Genomic DNA, 20652 nt, shown 5'->3' on the forward strand with positions numbered 1-20652 from the left:
CCAATGAACTGTGACCATTATTTCTTAAGGAATTTGCTCAACTTATTCCTCAAGAATCTGCATGGCGCTGGGGTTGTGGTTCAGTGGTAGAGCGCTTGCCTAGCACAGGGTTTGATCCTCAGCACCACATAAAAATAAATATATAAAATAAAGATATTGTATTCATCTACAACTAAAAAAATTAAAGAAAAAAAAAAAGAATCTGCACACAGTGAGTATTTGCTAAGTGTGTCTGACTGAAATTTTCAAATGAGGTTTTTCCTTATGGCAAAAATGCAGACTCTGCATTCTAAAAAATGGAATACTTTACTGCCCCCTGGTGTTCAAATTCAGCCTTATCTCTACCCAGTTAACAGTACACTCCCACACTCCCAGGTTTTATTTTTTCCTATTGGAGGTAAGGTGTTATACACAATTTTGGTCAGAAATCAGATATATTTTCATTCTAGCTATAAATTTGGTGAGATCAGTAAACACAGTCAATACTTTTGAATTTACTCAATTGGTATATCTGAACAAATTCCACTCTAAAATTTCTGATCTGGTGAGGAGATTAGAGATATTTACTATTTCTTTGGAGAGTCAACCTTTAAATAGTCATTTTGTGAAATAAACAACTTCAAGTTTATTTTTCCTTCAGGTGGATTAAAGAGATAAAGCAGCAATAAGGCTGAAAGGATTATTGGTAAGAAAATTTCATATTGGTATGAAAATTTCCTGGTAAATTATACATTAGCTTCATTTGTAATTTATTTTATGTTTTATTAAGTAAAACATAAGCCCTTACATTCCGTGCTGCTTTCTCCCTCACCCCCATTAATTGCTCATTGTATTAGTTTTGGTGTATACGTGTATATAATTGGTTTATATGATTATGGAAGCTGAGACTCCCAAAATCTGCAGTCAGTGAAACTGAGACTCAGGGAATAGATGATATCATTCCACCTCGAGTTCAAGTCAAAAGGCAGGAGAAGATCAATGTGTCAGGTAGAAGATAGTCAGCTTTTTATTTTATTCTAGGAAAGAAGGAATTCCTTCTTAGCTTTCAGCAGACTGGAAGAGGCCCACCTGCATTGGGGAGGGCAATCTGATTCAGTGTTCACTAACTCAAATGCTAACCTCATTCATAAACACCCTCACAGACACCAAATGTTTCACCAAATATCTGGGCATCCCAGGGTCCAGTCAATTTAACACATAAAATTAATCATTATGTTTAGTTTACGTATATATCTATGAAAAATTTGAAGGATTCGTAAGAAGAAATTTTGTTCTTTGATTCTCCTTTCAAACTAAGAGGGCAGAACAGAAATCATGTTATTCAGACATTCAGAGCTGACAATGATCTCTAGGCAACGTTTAGTTCTACTTTCTCATTGAAACACATGAAGATGTGTTTCATAAGGGACATTTAGGATAACAGGGTGTCAATAACAAGTTGCTAACATGTCCTTCTTACCTTAGGCCTTTTCTTTTTAATTTCCCAATGGCAAGCAGCAAGGAAGTTTTCATTGTTAATTTATAGTAATTTTGTTTCCATACCTTCTATGTACTTTAGATTGTGCTTGGCACAAAATAGACACCTTTGAAAGTCAAATAAAGGAAGCAGATAAATAAATAGGACTTGGAATGCAATGTGATAAGTGCATTAAAAGAACAAACATGGTCAAGAATGGTGGCACACACCTGTAATCCCAGGTTATGATTGACTTATGATTCAGGAAGCTGAGACAGGAGGATCTCAAGTTCAAGGTCAACCTCAGCAATGTAGTGAGACCCTGTCTCAAAATAAAAATTAAAAAAAGGATGAAGGAATAGCTCAGTGTTTGCCTAGCATGTGTCTGAGTCTCTGGGTTCAATCTGCAGTAGTGCAAAAACAAACATCGTCTGAAGTGCTAAGCTTTGATGATTGTAGCAATTTCAACAATAAACCTCTAAGAGTTGACTTGGTTAGGTCTGTAAAGGATCTTACTGGGAGGTATAAGAGCAAGGGGCTCATATTTCTAGACTATTTTTGTTTAGAAATAGGGGTCAATGTTTAAAAAAAAATAAAACAAGAAAAAAAATGCCAGGATTTATTCTCTTCCTGATTGAATATTTGAGCTTCCCCTAACCCAGTAATAGGAAAGGTAAGGTAAAAGAGAGAAATGATTTGGCAGAAAGGACATTAGATGGCTTAAAAATCACTTCAGTGAAAAATAATAGCTCTAAAGTGCTTCAGGGAAAGAATTGCATTTTGAAGTTCCAGGCAGACTATAGGGAATTTATATGAAATCAATGCTTAAACTTTATTTCAATAAGATAATTTGTTTTAAGAACTTGGAATGTAAGAAAATCTTCGCTACACTTTGGGAGGGAATAGTTGAAAGAAAAAGAGCCTTTTTATTGGAATCTAGTTGAAAAAGAACAATGTATTAGGAGGCAGAATTAGGCACTAGTTCCAGATTTTATTTTTTTATAAAAGCTTGCTTTGGAAAATTATATTTTGTATTTTACTGATAATTGCAAATTTATCTTCTGAGACATCTACAATTGTGGATTTAAAAATTTCCACAAGTGCTATAATTGTGACAAAAAGAACTTTCTACATAAAATCGATTGCAATTGCTTTTTGGCTTCCACACACAGAGTCATTAAGAATAAATGTCAGTATTTGTAATGGTACAAAAATTAGTCTTGCTGCAATGGTAATGATTTTCAATAGTACAAGAGCAGGGAAGAAAAACTGAAAACACATTTAGAAGGCGAAGAGAATATAAGAGATATATTACTGCTATAGCTGCTTCTGAGTCTTGGAGACTTTGAGACCAATAAGATGGTGATAGTTCAACTGAGAACTCAAAATTGTTGCTGAGCACAATGGCATTGTTGTATCTAAAATCAGTTGTTTAAAATGTTTTGGTAATATTCTATACAATACATATTTCAGCTTAAACTGAGTTATGGAGGGTCAATTATTTATTGAAGTCAGAGGCATAATGGAGTATGAACATAATGCAGTTTATTGTCAACGGAAAGAATTTGTTTGCTTAAACATAGCCAGATTCTCTTTTTGATGGCTCTACTCAGTCCTAACCTAGTTCCTTCATTCTTTGTCCATCTAAGACCCAATAGTCTTCACTTGGGAATTTAAAGATCCTGAATTGTTTTGCATGGATCCTAGTGATTTGGGGCATTTTGGCTTATGATCCTCTGACATTTAGCACAACTCAACAAAGATGCTTCTAATTAAGGAAGTCTAGGCTTTTCCATTTGTAGGGAAGTAACTAGACTATAATAGGTAGGCCTCTCACCTCTGGGAAAATACAAAATACTTATTTTTTTTAAAACTAGTACATTCCCAATTCTGCAGACTTGAAACCCAGTTAACATGATCAGTGAGATTATCACCCCAGCCTAAATTCTGAGTCCAGGTAGATTGTCCCAGAGTCCTACTCCTAGCCTCTGGAGGACAACCTGTCAACCTTTAGATTCTAAGTTAATGTTAAATATCAGTTTACATTAGAAACCTAGTAGATATCGAGTGGGGTCTGGGCATTTAAATTTTAAGGACAGGTTCAATCAGAAGTTTAAACTCACAAAAGTATAGTAATATACTCCTGAGCATCAGCATAATAAGAGAGTATGTAGATACTTGTGCACCTGCACAGCTAGCAGGTGGAGGAGGCAGCTTCTTCACCTAACATCTCACCCCCCCCCCACCGCTCCCCACCAGCAGCCTTCTGCATCACTGTCCAGCACCAGGCAAGGCAAGCAAGCATCCTTCCAAGGACTTCTCTGTTTACTCAAGAAGAGTGGCCATGGCCTCTTCCAGATATTCACTTTTCTTAATGTAATAAGGGCTTTGGCCAAGCATTTACTGCTTCTTAGAATATTATGCCAAGAGTCAGAAGAACATAATCCTCCTCACAGGCCCACTGGGATTGCTGAGTGGAGAGTGTTGAAAAGCAGCTCCTTCCAAGCTTTACTAAGAGCCCTGAGTGGCAAGTTAAATTTGAATCCATTTCCTAAACACGATTAAATGAAGATGCTAAAAGGAAACAGCCAATTCTTATGGCAATATGATTTCAAGCATTGTTGTAACTTAGATATAAAACTGTTAATAAACTTGTAAAACGAATTAGCATAATGGTCATGGTTATTCCTTCTTTTTAACTATCCACTCTCCACTTTCAGATTTCTAAAAATTTATTTTCAATGTATATGTTTTGTGATCAGTTTCAAAAGAATCCAGTGTTATTCATCACAGCAAGTTTCATAATGTCTGAAAAGTGCATAGTATACTAAAAAATTAATGAGTGTTTTTAAATGCTATAAAATATGAAACAAAACTGGGATTGGGTAAAATTGATGATTTTGATAAAGCTTGGCATTAACACTGTTCTTAGGAATATATTCAGAATTTCAATCTATGTTATATTTTCTGGAAGACTAATTACTGGGGATATTAACCTGCTAGGTTAACTGTTTTGCCCCAGATATTTAAAGTGTAGTAGTACACAATTCACAAAAAAATAAAAATAAAAAATAGTCAGGGAGTCAATACAACAGTGTTCTGAAGTATCACATTCAAAGCCAGATAATAATTTTATTCATTAATAAGGCAACACTGCAGACATGTAGAATGTATTTCTAGTGTCTAACAAGCAAATTAGACTATTAAGCATATATCTGGCACCACTTCTTACCATCTCAGGTTTCTCGACCTCATGTGACTTTTCCTAGACCAGTTCCTTGGTTCCAGTTGCTGTCAATCTACCAACTCTATGTAGCTCTGCCCCAACTGTTGCAGCATCATCTACTGCCGTATTTTGTGACCCTTCCTCCTCCTATCACTACACATCCAGAGAAGGTTCCACATAGCAGTTGGAAGGATCTGGCTTCACTGACTAGACCTGAAACGGTCAGATGAGCCATATGGAAGTGAAGGAAAGTCAATCTTCCAAGAGAAAAACTTTGACCAATGAGACATAGGAGTTCTGAGGTAGAATAAATTTCCTCTCAGCATCTTTCCTGATCTGACTATATGAGATTCATTAGTTCCATTCTGCTTCTATGGACCTATCCAGCAAGACAAAGCAAAAGACATTCTGCAACAAAACTGTGACCACACCAATCTTGCGCTCCTGTATGTGTTCTTCTGTCTTTACAGAAATCAGAACTTGAAGCAAGAGCTTATTTGCTTGTGCTGCTGTGGTGATTGCAATCTTCAAACTTATTCCCACTGGGATGCAATCGCCAGCACAACTCAGGCTCATTAAGTTTTTACTTCAAGATCTATCTACATATTTTTACCCAAGACAATGTGACTGGCTAGAAATGTTTCAATATTTAATGATATAATTTTAGTTCTAATGTAAGCTTCAATGGATGTAGGAGTTTGTTCAGCTCCCACCAGAGGAAGCATGGAAAGCTATACAGAAATTTACTTCACAAAGAATCCTGAATTAGAGAGTTCAGAAATTGATCCAATTGAAAAATTGTGTGCCAAACACTGCTTACTGAAAGCTGCCTGAGCATTTTTCTTAAAGTGTTTTTAATTGGTGCATTAGAATTATGTATAATAGTGGGATTCATTGATATATATTCACCCATACACAGCATAACAGTATATTTTGGTCAATTTTGTTTTCCAGTATTGTTTAAGGAAAATTTGTAATTGTGGTTAAATAGACACCTTCATCTGAAATGAGCAAGGCTTTTGAAATTCAAAGGAAAGAAAATGACAATAATATGTAAGATGAAATTGGAAAAATCAGAAAACAAAATAGGCAAATGGTTCAGCTGAAAGAAGGGACTGACCAGGAAAAGGGAGTCTAGTATAAACCACTTGACCAGTGTCACAATCATCTCTGCATTCTTGCAAATATAACAATTTGATCACGGTGTGTCCTTTTTATACACTAAGTTTGATTTACTAACATTTTGCTCCGAGTATTTGCACCTATACTTACAAAATACACCAGCATATAATTTGTGTTTTTAGAAATATCCTTGTCAGATATTGAACTCACGATTATACTAAACTTATAAAAAGAATAAAAGAATTCAAATAGTTTTATTTCTGAAAAGTTTATATATATGTATATATATATATATATATAACCATATATATCTCTATATATCTCTCTCTATATATATAGAGAGAGAAAATTTCAAATGTGAAAACATTTGGACTTGGTGTTTTCTTTGGGAATATTGCTTTACTATCTTATTCAGTTTCCTAAATAGGTATAGAACTACTCATTTTTTTCTATTTATTACCATGAAAAAGTTGAAAATGACATTTTAAAGAAATTTGCACATTTTACCTAAATGTTTGACTTATTGGAATAAAGTCTATTTTACTTTTCCCTGAACATCTTATTCTTGTAGAATATGTAGTGATGCCCCATTATTAAATTTTTAATTTGGTAGTTTCCTTTTTTCTTGATCAGTTATATTAGTTTTCTTTTTTTAAAATTTGCTTTAAGACATAAGTTTGGTTTTATTGAGTACTTTCCTGATCATGTTTTCTACTTCATGTTTGCAAACATCTTTATTATTTATTTTGTCCTATTTTATTTACTGGTATCCCCCTAACTTCTTGAGATGGATTCTTCAATTATCAATACTTAAGCTTTCTTCTTTATCACAATATTATTTAAATCTATAAATTTCACTTAGCACTCTTCAGCTGCATTCCACAAGTTCTATTTTTCTATTTTCATATAGCTCCAAGTATTATCTTACTCCTTTGTCAATTTACTTATCCAATGGAACAATTAGAAATATATTATTTCTTTGCTAAACAGTTGAAAATATGTTTGTTGTTGTTATTTACTTGCAGCTTAATTCCATTCTGGTCAGAGAAATATTCTGAATGATTTTCAAACTTTTGGCTTTGTGGTCCAAGATGATTTGATTTGTTAAATATTCCATGCAACCTTGGGGAAAATATACATTCTATTTTTCCTGGGTAGAATGCTATTTATGTAGGTTGCATTATTTTTTTTTCTTTCTTTAAACATGTTTTTATTGGTGCATTATACTTTTACACAACAACGGGGTTCATTGTGATGTGTTAATACATACACAAAGCACAATTTGGTCTGTTTCATTTTTTTGTGTCCCGCCCACCCCCCCAGATCCCCTTCCTCTAGTCTACTCTTCTGTTTTCATGAGGTCCCTTTTCTTTTCTTTTTTTTTTTTTTTATTATTGTAAACAAATGGGATACATGATGTTTCTCTGTTTGTACATGGAGTCAAGGCATACCATTTGTGTAATCATAAATTTACATAGGGTAATGTTGTTTGATTCATTGTTATTTTTTTCCCTTCCCCCCCACCCCTCCCACCCCTCTTTTCCCTCTTCACAGTCCTTCCTTCCTCCATTCTTGCCCCCCTCCCTAACCCTAACTCTAACCCTAACACTAACCCCTCCCACCCCCCATTATGTGTCATCATCCACTTATTAGAGGTTGCATTATTTTTAATAATGGTGTATCAAATACTTTCCATACTTTCTGATCCTGTTCCTTTTATAAGTGAGTTATTAAAAAAGATGTGGTGAAATGTCCTAATATGACTGTGGACTTGTGCATTTTTCTTTGATTTTTTGTCAATATTTGTTCTCTATAACTTGAAGCTGTATTTCTGGTATACAGAGCTATAAACTTGCCATGTCCTCTTGTTAGGTTCAACTTTTAGCATTATACGTTATTCTCATTTCCAGTGATGCTTCTAGCTTTAGCTTTTTTAAATATGATTTTAGTATAGCTACATATTCTTCCTTTGGTTAATGAAACAGGGTATATCCTTTTGTATTCTTTTACTTTAATCTTTTCTTGTATTTAGTTTTTTTTTTTTTTTGTAATAATAAAGTAAGTTTATTTTCACCCCAACTGAATTGTCTCACCTTTTAGCATTGTCACTGGTATATTTGGATCCAGATTATCTTGCTCTTTTTTCCAACTTTCCCTTTTGTTCTTATTTCCTCTTTTGTCTTTTTCTCTTTTTTGGTTTATGAGTTAGTCAAATATATTTTAGAATTTTTCTGTTTCCCCTGGATTGTTAGCTATAGATCGCATTGTGATTGCATGGATGGGGTGATGGATTCAGAAGATCATAACGAAATGGATCCTTAATTTATTGTCTCTTAAATTACTACTTTTCTCTTTCTGAATGGTCCAACTTCTCATCACACTTTAATTCTATTTACTCTATTCCCAATATTGGAGCTAACTGTATCATGTATTTTAGCTGTGTACATTGTCATTACTATTTTAATTAATATTGATATTTGTTTAGATTTACTAACATATTTATAAAATATAGGTATACAACGTAGTTAACACATTCCAAAAAATTAGTCACTCAATAAATATATGAGACGAATATACAGAAGAAAATAATTATAACTTCAATATTGTTTGTTGTTTAAGAAAATTCCACTCAAGAAAATAATAGATCAAAACAACTTCAATCCTGCAGAATGAAGAGACTACTAGTATTAGTAGAAGCATAAACTAATAATGAAATTTAAAATAAATCAAAAGGCACTGTAAGCTTGATTAATAAAACTCAATGAAAATAAATAAAAAAAAATAAACCTCCTGCAAGGTTTATTGTTTAAAAAAGGGTAAGTTGCAATAAAAGGTGAGGAATATTTTTTAGTTGCAGAAGTATTAAAAAGTATAAAGTAAACCATGTCAAGTCTAGAATGACAAATTAGAAATTATGGATGAATTTTTTTAAAATGATAGAATAAATATTAGAGAAAGTATTGAAAATTTACAAAGATTGACCACTAATAATGAAACCAGTTCCAGCATATTTAAAGACTTCAACATACTTGTAGAGAACAAGTAATTCCCACATAGAATGAAAAAGAATAAAGGAAGATATATTATAAATCTATTCTATAATAAAACACATTAGACCAATAATATATTGTATCTAGATTGGGTTTACACCAGGATAGTAGCATGAGGTAACATTAAGAAATATGTGAATGCAGCCCTCTCTTATAATTCTGGGAAAAATAAAGTGATTATTTATTTGTTTCTTAATAAAATTCATTTTCACTTCTATTCAAAACTGAAGAATGTTATGAGATAGCTACTTCATTTTATGTACTAAATTAATAACCTAATGGTCATTTGCTGGAAATATATTTTCAATTAAACACAAGACAATGATATCACTGTTGTTATTTAATGTTTAAATTTACTGGTCAATTAGACCTGACAAGACAGGGAAAGTGATTAAATTTGAAAAGGAAGAGGTCTTACTAACATTATTTTAGTGGAATTTTATACTAGGAATGACAAATAGAGTAAATTAAAGCACTTATTATAAAACATAAGATGATGTGGGAAATTGCATTGAATGTTAACTTATAAAAATTAGCAATTTTCTTATATGCAAGAAACAGAAAAATGAAAAGAATGATACACTGTAATAGTAACAAAAATAACTAAAAAATTCCAACAAAAATGTGCAAGATTAAATAATAATATAATACACATATTAGTAGATGTTACTGTTTTTATATAAAGACAGTGTGATAAAAACTTTATAAATATACACTTTCAAAATCAATATATAAATTTAATACTACTTTAGTAAACATCAAACTTAATTTTAAGTGAGTGTGTTTATCCTAAGACTGTATAGTAAAATATAGATGAAGGAATGACTAAGAAATTCTTACTAATGGAGAACAATCAAACTGTATATAGCACTAAAATGTGTTACAAAATTATAGTAATTATGATCTTTTCCAGTGTCCAACTTTTGGCTCCATTAGTTTTCTCTAGTTTTTATTCTTAATTCAATTTTATCTTCTACACCTATTAATGCTAATTTTCAAATTTATTGTGTCTCTGCTCTAATCTTTTTTACTTCCTTTCTCCTGCTAGTTTTAAATTTAGTTTGTTATTTATCTAGCTCCCTAAGTTGTGTAGTTAGGTTATTAATTTGAGATCTTCTGTTTTTTTGAATGTAAGTGTAAAGTCCCTGTATTTAAATACTTCAACTTTATCCAAATTCTTTTATTCATACAGTGCAATTTCAATCAAAATATCTAAGGATCATTTTTCAAATTGACAAAACAATTTTGAACTTATGTGGCAATGTCAATATCCAAGAACAAGGAAAATAATATTGACAAAAAAGCATATGTTTGAAGAATTTGTGCCATCAGACATGAAGATTTATTATAAAGTTACAAATAGGCATAAGGATATATGAATCAAACAATGTATCAGAATAGAAAGCCCCCAAACCTATAGATATATGTTGATACAGAATAATTTATGATGATGTTGAGGCAAAAGATACATAGATAAAGTATGGTCTATTCAACAAATGGTGTGGGGTTAATCAGATATCTATATGGGGAACAAATGAATCTTGATTTCACATCACATACATGCAGAAAAATCCACATAATTATAGTAGCTCTAAATGTGGAAGTTATACCATAAAATATCTAGAAGACGTTCTAAGAACATTTTTCTTTATGATCTTGTAGGAAATGTTCTTAAAGAGGACAGAATAGCATTAATCTTAAACATGAAGATATGCAAATTGAACTTCATTAAAATTTATGACTTTAATAAAAACATACCACTAACAGAGTAAAGTCATAAGCCTACAGAAAAAGAGGAGATATTTTCAACATGTACATCCAACAAAGGATTCATATGTAGAATATATTAGAGTTAATATAAATTTACTAACAGAAAGACCACCAAAATTTTCTAGGAATGGGCAAACATCTTCAACAAAAATTTCACAAAGAGTATGCAAATTGCCAGTGAGGAATGTTACTTAATCTCATTTGCCATTAGGGAAATTAAAATTGAATCTACAACCAGGAAAGCCAGAACAAGGCTACAAGAATGGCAAAAATGTAAAGATCTGACAATGCCAGGTGATGATAATACAAAATTTCACATTTTGTTGCTGTGGATAAAATCTTTAAAACCACCCTAGAAAAGTGGTAGACAGTGTCTGCTAAAGATTAACAAACCTGTGACTCAGAAATTCAACTCCTTGATATATATCTAACTGATCTATACATACTTTCAAAGATAGATAAATCTATTAAATAGATCTGTCAGAAAGATAGATTGTTCTGATAGATTTCTTTCTATCTGTCTTTGAAGATATATATATATATATATATATATATACATATATATATATATATAAATGTCATAGAAGTAAATTCTTAATATTAAAAATATAGAAACTATCCACATGCACACTTAGGAAGGAATGGTTACATAAATTATGAGATATTCAAATTATTGATACACACAACTTAGATGAGTCTCTAGTATTGAGTGGAAGAACATAGGAGGAAAATAGAATATAAAAGTCTATTTCTATGAAGCACAGCAATATCCTGAATGAATCTCTGATGACAAAAATCAGAATAGTGGTCCTTTTGGGGGTTGGTGCTAGATAGGGGGCTTCCTGAGTGGTAGTTAGCTCTCTATTTAGATCTGCATGTTTGTTGCTTGTTGTACTATATCCGTGTTGTGAAATTCAATGAGGTATATACTTAAAATATGTACTTTTCTGTACATATGTTACTGCATGTGTTCTGCTAATGCATATTACACTGGTTTTAATAGCACCATATCTGGGATAACTTGTAATAAGTCTTCCACACCGGGTGAATCAATCCCTGTGTTCACAGCATATTGAGCACATGTATTTTTGAGCATTATGAAGGAATAAGGAAAAGTGCCAATTTAGTCAGCAGATTTATAAAAGCATTATTCTTTCTTCAAGGAGGGTTATGTAAAGTAAAATGGCAAAGAGATCACAGTAATCTGTTTTACAATTTATGCTCATAATGGGAGAAAAATGTTAGCTATGTTCTCTTCAGCTCTGCTACAGACTTGCTGTGATCATCCTGGAGGTGGGAAATGGAAAGAGCTCACAGGGACCTGGGGAGACTTTCTTCAAGAGGAGGCTTGCCAGTCTGAAATCTGGTTCCTGAAACCTTGCTGCTGCTTTTTTCTTAGTGCTAGAATCCTGCCAAAGTATTTATACCTCTTTATTCATTCCTCACTAACTTTACCAAGTAACAGAAGTTTGTGTTAAGTATGAGATCAAGAGAGATGACTTTTTGAAGAAAGTTTTCTCCTTATCCTACTTCCGCTTGTACTGATCTTTCAAAACATGAGCTCCTTGACTTATATCTCAGAGTAGATGTTTCTTCTCTCTAAACTCACAGGTAGACTGCTTCTACCCTTCTTGTCTAAAGAGTTGTTATAAATTTTGCATGTGAATCCAAATTCCTGTGCTATCTGTAGTGCAAGAAGGATGTCTTCTGCTGAAATTCCGTCTCCTGATGCCAACCCTACAGACTTCCACAAGCTGGCGGCATTTCTGGGCTTCTTTAATACTTTCCATTCCTCTTCTACAGCAAGAATTTGTTGCTCTCTTAACCCAAGTTCCTTTTCTCCTTTTCTTTTCACAGAACTACCTACATGTGTCTTCAGTCTTTGATGGAAAACATTTATTGCTAATATTCAAATGTCATAGCAGTAGCTAAGTCTTCAGGGATCCAGTCTCAGAGAGCAAGTCAGCATGGTGGCTTTAAAGTCTACTTTTGACCTTCTTCTAGTCAAGAAAAACTCCTTCTTGAAAAATTGTGTTTCCATGAAAGTTGGATTGAAAATATTTAGTTGCAGTTATGCAGAGACTTGACTTTCTCTATGTAATGAAAATAAACACATGAAAAGAATAAGAGAAAACAGTGCCCAGAATTTTTAAAATTTCATCTATCTTGATAAACAACACATCCTCCTAAATCACAGAGTAAGTCTGGTCAACTTGTATGCCTTTTAACTGTAAATTTCAATCACCCCCATTCATAGTTAATCAGTAGTCTTGGCTCATCTCTATGTGATAGTTACAATTGTAAGTAAACTCTGCTTTCATTCTGAAGACACACTTACTAATGATAAATCCAAAACCAGTTTTTGGTCCCTTCCAGGCTTCCCAGGAATATGACTATTATCTATACAAAAAGGAACTCAGACCAGAAACCTAGGAGCCATCCATGGCACTTCATTCTCCTTGATCTTCACATCTGTTCCATCATTCCTAAAGAAATCTATTGATTCCACTCTTGTGTAGCTTCCAAATCCATATGCTCATTCACATTTACAGCATCATCACCCTATCTTGCTATTATCTGTTCTGATTTGCACTAACACACGGCCTTTTCCTGGTCCATCCACGTGTCCTCTTCTCCTAAAAGCAGTCGCTGAGGAAAACTCCAAACTTATGATGCTAACCCATTTCTCCTGTAGATAAAGAATAAAATTGTCAGCACTTACCTGGTGTGCATGATCTGACAGCGGTCTACCCTTCCAGCCTCCTTTCACACCTCCTCGCTGAATACAGCCCTGCCACATCCTTTAGTTCATAGAAGCAGCTGTGGAAACTTCCATGATCATCCTTGGGAACCCAGGGAAAGTGTTGTTGACCTTACCAAGTACATCAGACCCCCTGGTTTTGCCAGGAGGCAGTTTATACCTTAATAGTTTTATATGTATATGACTGATTAGTCACTCTATTTAATCACCTTCCCTGAACAGAGGCTAAATGCAGAAAGGGAGGTAATTGTGAGTTTCTTCACACAAACTCATATACCTAGAATAGGATCTGATTCATAATTTTAGCTTATCAATAATTTGGTGATTGAATCAATGAAAAAATCGATTGCCTGGCAACTTCAAATAAACAAAAATATTGACTAGAAGATTCTCTTAAACATTTGAAGGGCTCAGTATCTTAATAAGGCATGTTCTTAAAAATTACATCCCTGTTTTCTCTCCTTCAATATTTATTACACCTCTCATCATCTCCACTTTTCTCTTTTCTCCTCTTTCCTTCATTCTTTCTCAAGAGTACCTGTTTCTAGCTAAAGCATAACTCCTAGCCTCTCTTCTCCAACTTTCCCTTTCACTTACTATTAGGAGAAGTATGAGGCTTTTGGTTAGAAAATAACCCTTATAAAATTAAGAGAAGACTGGATGAATGTATAAAGAAAATGTGGTATATATATACACAATGGAAAATTACTTAGCCATAAACAATAATGAAATTATGGCACTTGCCTGTAAATGGATGGAAATGGAGACTATCATGCTAAGTGAACTAAGCCAATCCCAAAAAACCAAAGGATGAATTTTCTGATATGTGGACACTAACACATAGTAAGGATGGGGAGGGAAGGAAGAATAGAAATTCAGTGAATTAGACAAAGGGGAATAAAGGGAAGGGAGGGAGGATGGGAACAGGAAAGATAGTAGAATGAATTGGACAAATTTCATATAGGAATACATGACCAGTGAAACTCTACATCATGTACAACCACAAGAATGGGATCCTAATTAGAATAAGTTATACTGCAAATATGTATAATATGTCAAAATGTACTCTATTGTCATGTATATCTAAGAAGAACAAACAAAAAATAAATAAGAGAGAACTGGGAAATTAGAATACTTATCATCTACTTAGGGACTGGTTTAAGCACTTTCTATGGATTGGATTATTTAAACTGCAAAACAACTCATTAGGTAAAGGCCAAAACAATTATTGAGGAAAACCATGAGGCCCAAAGGGGTGAGTAATTTGTCAAGATCACAAGGATGATTAATGGCTGAGCAGCTGGCTGAACCAAAAAAAATTTGAGATCACTGTCAGAGATCTTCATTACTAAGCAGCATCATCTCCCTAAAACAACAAAATAATTGTCAGAAGTAATGAGTATGGAAAAAGTTGTGCAATTGCAAGTATTTATGGTCTTTCTATTACTGTCTATCTAGAAGTCAGCACAGACTCTTTCTAGGACAAGAAAATATTGACAGAATAAATTAATGAAAGAACACATAGCTTAGCTAATGAATCAGTCAGTCAAGGAGTATAAATAACTTCAGGGGTCACTTCAACAAAGTGATCTGATAAATGGTATGGTTTAGGAAAAATAACTGTAGGACAGATTGTAGGGACAACCTTGAAAAAGCCCTAGTAACTAGATATGTGATAATTTACACACAAAGTTGAGGGGTTTGGACTAGAACATTTGTGAAATTAATTGGAGAGGTACCCTTTATAAAATTTATTAAATGTGAAGTTCCTTACTGTTTTGTCTCTGTCTTGCATTTTCCTATCTGTAGAAGGATAGATAAGACCGATAATGGCAAAGAGAAGGTAATATACATCTATAAATTGCTTATTTCTTGACACAAACTAAGACATTGCGGTCTAGAAAAAGACAGACTTCTTCCTCAACGGAATTATTTCCCATTCAACTTCTCACAAGAATTGCTGTAACCTCTTTCAATGTAGTTTCAGCAGTAAGGAATTTAAACTGTTTCCAAAAGGATCTTTCTCTTCTTTCATCCATCTTTCTTTCTGTCCTTTAGACATGTTGGATTTAGACTCAAGCTTCTAAATGCTACTATAGTAGAAAGAATAATGTTCCCTCTCCCCAAATTTCTACCTCCCAATCCTCTGACCTGTCAGTATGTTTCTTTACCTGGCAAAATGGACTTGGCAGATGTGATTAAATGAAGGATCATGAGATAAGGAATTTATCCTGAAGTATCTTGGTAGGTTCAACAAAATTTAAAGGGGACTAATGAGAGGGAGGCAGGGACAGCAGAATCAGAGACGAAGTTTTTGAGATGTATACAATTGGTTCTGAAGATGTAATAAGGAGCCATGAATCGAAAAAAAAAAAAAATGCAGGGGACTCCTACTTGCTGGATAAAGGTAAGAAATAATTTTCCCCCCAGTGATCCAGAAAGGATACAGCTGTAAGAACTTTGATTTTTAGGACTTCTGACCTCCAGAACTGCAAGATTATAAATTTGTTTTGTTTTTAAGGACTGTATTCATGATAATTTGTTACAGAAGCAATAGGTGTCTAATATCTCTATGCTATTAATTAATTTTTTTCATCTTGAGGTTGGTAAAGGAGCAAAGAAGTAGTATTGATTCATCTCAACAAGTCAATTATTTTTCAGTTGCTGAGGCAGGAGATAGTTAAAACAGCTCTTGGAATATAATAAGATCAAAGAAATCCAAGGTTTTTATATTATTTTGTTTTTCAGAGATGCTTTAAGAAGCATATACCTTATTTTTTGAAAACTGGATTTGACCAAGCGGGTAAGAGATTAATAATGGGAGTAGGAGGGGCAGGCAAATGTAGAGTAAATACATGTAGATGTATTGATTTAGATATTTGCTTAATTTATGAATTAAGCAATTTATTTGTAAATTTATTTATAAGTTGCTCAATTTTTACTCCATTATGTAAGAGTGTCATAGGAGGAAAGACAAGAGCTCCAGAGAGTTAAAAATTCATACAAACTTTTATCAGTTTGATATGTAAACCTTACTGCATAAAAGACATTTTGGAATCATATCATTCAAACCAATATCTAATAAATTAGAAGCAATGTTTACATTCATATCTCTGTTAATTACTTCCTTTTATGCATATTCTGAACTAAGATTTGTACTTCAAATTGCTTATTTCCAATATGTACTTATAATCTAAATATTTAATTTTTTCTTTCATACAATTGAGAGGTTTGTTGCTCATGTCATTTACCTGTCTGCTGGTCAGATCCTTTCCAAGGTCAATTGAATATATATATTTAATTACGGGTGATATAACCATGGTGCAATCTTACATACAAAAAGAACAGATAGAAAAAAGAACTTTTTTTTTTTATATTTTGTTACTGAGGTCATGTAGACAAATGGAATAATTACCAAGTATCCCTTGACTGTACTTGTTAAATAATGTGTGCTTAGCAAGTTTCATTCCTCAAAGTAATTTAAGAAAGCACCTTCTACTTGCCAGACATCCCTCTCGCCTCTGTCACACTTACACAGGGAGAATCTCACAACCCCAAGTTTTGCTTTCCCAGCAGCATAGAGTGCAAACTGACAGGCTGTGATCTCACTAGATGATTCCAAGAGAATCCGTTTTCCTGCCTGATTGTAGGAAGGCACGAGTTTTGATTGATTTAGGCAAGAGCTCTAAAATCTAGAAACTGAAAGAAGGAGCAGGTATTCACCAAAAGTGTCCCTGACAAATAAAGTTTCGTCCTCATCTCAGTTGCTTGTACGTCTGCCACCATTCTGTGTGCTTGAGTTAAACACTTCTTACATAGGGTTGAACATTTGCATTGGGCGAAGGCAGAATTGGTCACCATCCTTCCTTTTATGTGATTGCTCATGCATCAGTCATCAATTTGTAGTTGAACTTCATTATGTCAAACCAGTCATTTAAGTACTGACTACAAATGACCCTGACAATACATTCCACAGTCCTCTGCAATTTCAGAGTCTCATTAGGTTCAACTCTAGCCTATTTCGTGGTCAGACTATAATTGGTTAGTTTTCTATCAACTTCATTTTAAGCAATCATTTAAGAAGCCTCTTAAGAGTTGTCAAATAGGGGTTGGGGAGAGCGTCCAGCATACTTTATTATTATTCTGCCTTTGGATATAGTCTAGGCAGTTGATAACATTTCAGAAACAATCTGCTTTCAAGTAACCTCAGGCATTTATAATTTCTGTTTCTTATAATCAGGAGGCTTGAGTGAGTTTAATCAATCATTCTTTGCATCTTTGTGAACTTAACTAATTGAAATCAGACAAAGAGCTAGTCAGTATTAAAATAGGTTCAGAATTCTCACTAGGAAAGTCGAACTGAAGACTATGACGGCATATTGCTACTTTTATTTTGAGCCTAGAATTTAACACCTTCATGTCTGACCTGTCCAGGTGAATAAACTGGATGGGAGAGACCATACTTTTTCACCTTAATCCACAGAATTGACAAGAGCAAGCATTTGCTGCTCCTGGACAAAGTTCTTACAGAAGGACAAGACAAAGTTGGTCCATGCTTCCTAGATTATAATGCTTGGGTCCTATACTCATGTTTATGTGATGCAGGGAGAGAGAACTCAATACTGGTCAAAGCTGAAGGAGGGTGGGATGAAATGTCTCCTCCAATAGTCCTCTACACCCAGGAAAAATGCCCTCACATGCCAGGCGTATACCAACCTGGACCAAATATTTCTACATAGCTTTTCAAATTTGGATGCCTCATCACTATTTTATTCTTAAGTGAATATCTTCTTCGTTTTGAATTAAACTTGCTGATGAATTTACAGACAGATGGATAGTTTCTTAAAATTGGTATTAACTTTAACCTAGAGATCACAAACATGACCCACAAGCCACATTCATGCTCCCATTCTCTCTCTTTTTAAACTTGTAAGCAAATTTGCACAAGAGCAGAGTCTATGGCTGCTTGTGAGCAACGTGCCAGAGTTAAGTGCTTTAAGACAGACACCACATGGCTCACAAACCTGAAAATATTTACTTTTGCATTCTTACATAGACGTTTTTAACTCCTCCTAACTTCTGGGAAGGTATGTGAGACATCACAAGAGACTACCTTGGGTTTTAAAGAACACTTACAGCAATTCTAAAGACCGAGTATCAAAACACTTAGGAAGATGTAAGAACAAAAATGTTAAATTGCCTGTGATTTAGGTTTCTGAGGCAGTCAGACTTTGGAAATTTTCTGGGGTGACTTTGAACCATCCAACCAGACACAAACAGGATTTGTTTTATATCGTTGTTTCTTAACAAAATGTTCTTAAGCAAATGAATTTTCTTTTTCATCTTTACTAAATTCTCTTTCCTCATTTCTTTGGGTTTTTTATTCTTTAACTAGTTGTTTAAGGTAAATATTGACCTCTTTATTTTCTACTCTTTCTTCATTAATAATGTAGTCACTTAACAATATACCTCTTATTCTCAGTCCTGCTTTTCCTGTATCACATAGGTTTTGTAATAAATTATTCTCCTTTTCATTTTTTCAGCTAAGTGCATGATCAATTTTCCTAAATGTTACATAGAAACAATAAAGTTTATTCTTTACTTGATGGATTTAAGATTCTCTCAATATATCACTGTAGTTATGTAATCAGATATATTAGTCATATTATTCATGTCCTCTGTGTCCTTAACTGGTTTCTGTCTACTATCTCAATTCAGTTACAAAATGGTGCACTGAAGTCTTCCAGGTGAGTCTAATAAAAGTGTAGTATGACCTCATTCATCATATGTGAGATGATCCTTTTATGTGTGTGGCCTTTTTATTTTCAATTGTCATTGCCATCCTTGCTTACATCAACATCATAATATTCTCATTTCCACCAAATCAGATGAAAATCTCAAGCCTTCCTAAGGAAGGAAGGCTGATATATGGATGAGTATTTCTATTGACCAGCCTACAGATTTCTTATTCAAAGAACGGGTTCTCTTGCATGGTTGTTCTTCATGACAGTAACTAAGAGACATCTCTTTCACTCTGCTGTTTTGAGTCAGCACCCAGCTTTATGCTAGCTGCACAATCTAGATCTAGTTTAGGATGGATTTTTATTTTCAAAACATGATTCCAATACAGGACACTAGGTGGAGCTAAAATCTCACTTAATGCTTCTCATAAGGCGCACTGATCAGGGTTTTTGCTTAAACCCACCTCCAACTCTGATGTCAGTTGTTCTTGTCTGTGCCATTTTCTTGAGCCTCATATGCAGACCGCATTCCACAATGATTTTTAAATCAACTTCAAGTTTCATGTCGCAGAAACCTGTGTATACCTGAGAAAGAGAAGGCAATTAAAAGAGAGGTGAAATATCAAGCTTATTTACTCAGCTGCTTAGGTATAACTAAGGCCAAAGAAATCTGAGGTCTACTGAGGATAAATGAACTTCAGATTGTGTTTGAAATTTGCTTATCAGTTTCCAAATCTTCGTGACCGAAAGTTCAGAAATTTTCTAAAACGAGATATGATTTCACTTTGGGTAAGACTTTATTTGATTCATTCAGAGCTAATCATCCAAATTTCAGAATAAGAGAGAAAGAAATCAAGCAGTTGATACTTGTTTGTTACCTATTACCTATGTAGCACAATGCAAAAATTCAGTATTATAGTTTTGGGGAGGAAATCTGTTTTAAGACTTTTTTAAAGTTTATATTTTTCACGAATATTCAAATATATCTTTATTTAACCTGCAATACTATTGTTTTATTTTGTCTAGTGAAGAATAAAGAACTTGCTTGGGGTAAAGTCTATGGAAGGAGTTGGGAACACAGGAATACAGAATATCTTAAACCATCTATTATGTCTTGCAGGAAGATAGATACGTTGGCAATTTTTAAAAAAAATAAAATTGAAGAGAAAGGTAGCAACCAGAAAACATTTGAATAGAATTTATGAATTTAACGACATAAAGAGAAATTTCATCTGTCAGGTGCAGGGGGAAAGCAAAGAAATAAATGAAAAAACAAAAGTTATTATAAATTTAAAAAATACAAAGTAACTTGAAAAAAATGTATGCATTGGTTAGCTTGGACTGCCATAACAAAATACCATAGACTGGGTGGCTTAAACAACAGGGGTTTGTTTATCCAATTCTGGAGACTGGCAAGTTCAAGATCATGGTAGCTGTCTGGTTTCCTGGTGACGGTTCTCTGTTTGACCAGCAGAGAGCAGTCTTCCTGCTGTGTGTCCTCAGGTGGTTGGGAGAAAGGAAGCAAA

The sequence above is a fragment of the Sciurus carolinensis genome, chromosome 3, assembly GCF_902686445.1.
Source record: "Sciurus carolinensis chromosome 3, mSciCar1.2, whole genome shotgun sequence".
Lineage (NCBI taxonomy): Eukaryota > Metazoa > Chordata > Mammalia > Rodentia > Sciuridae > Sciurus > Sciurus carolinensis.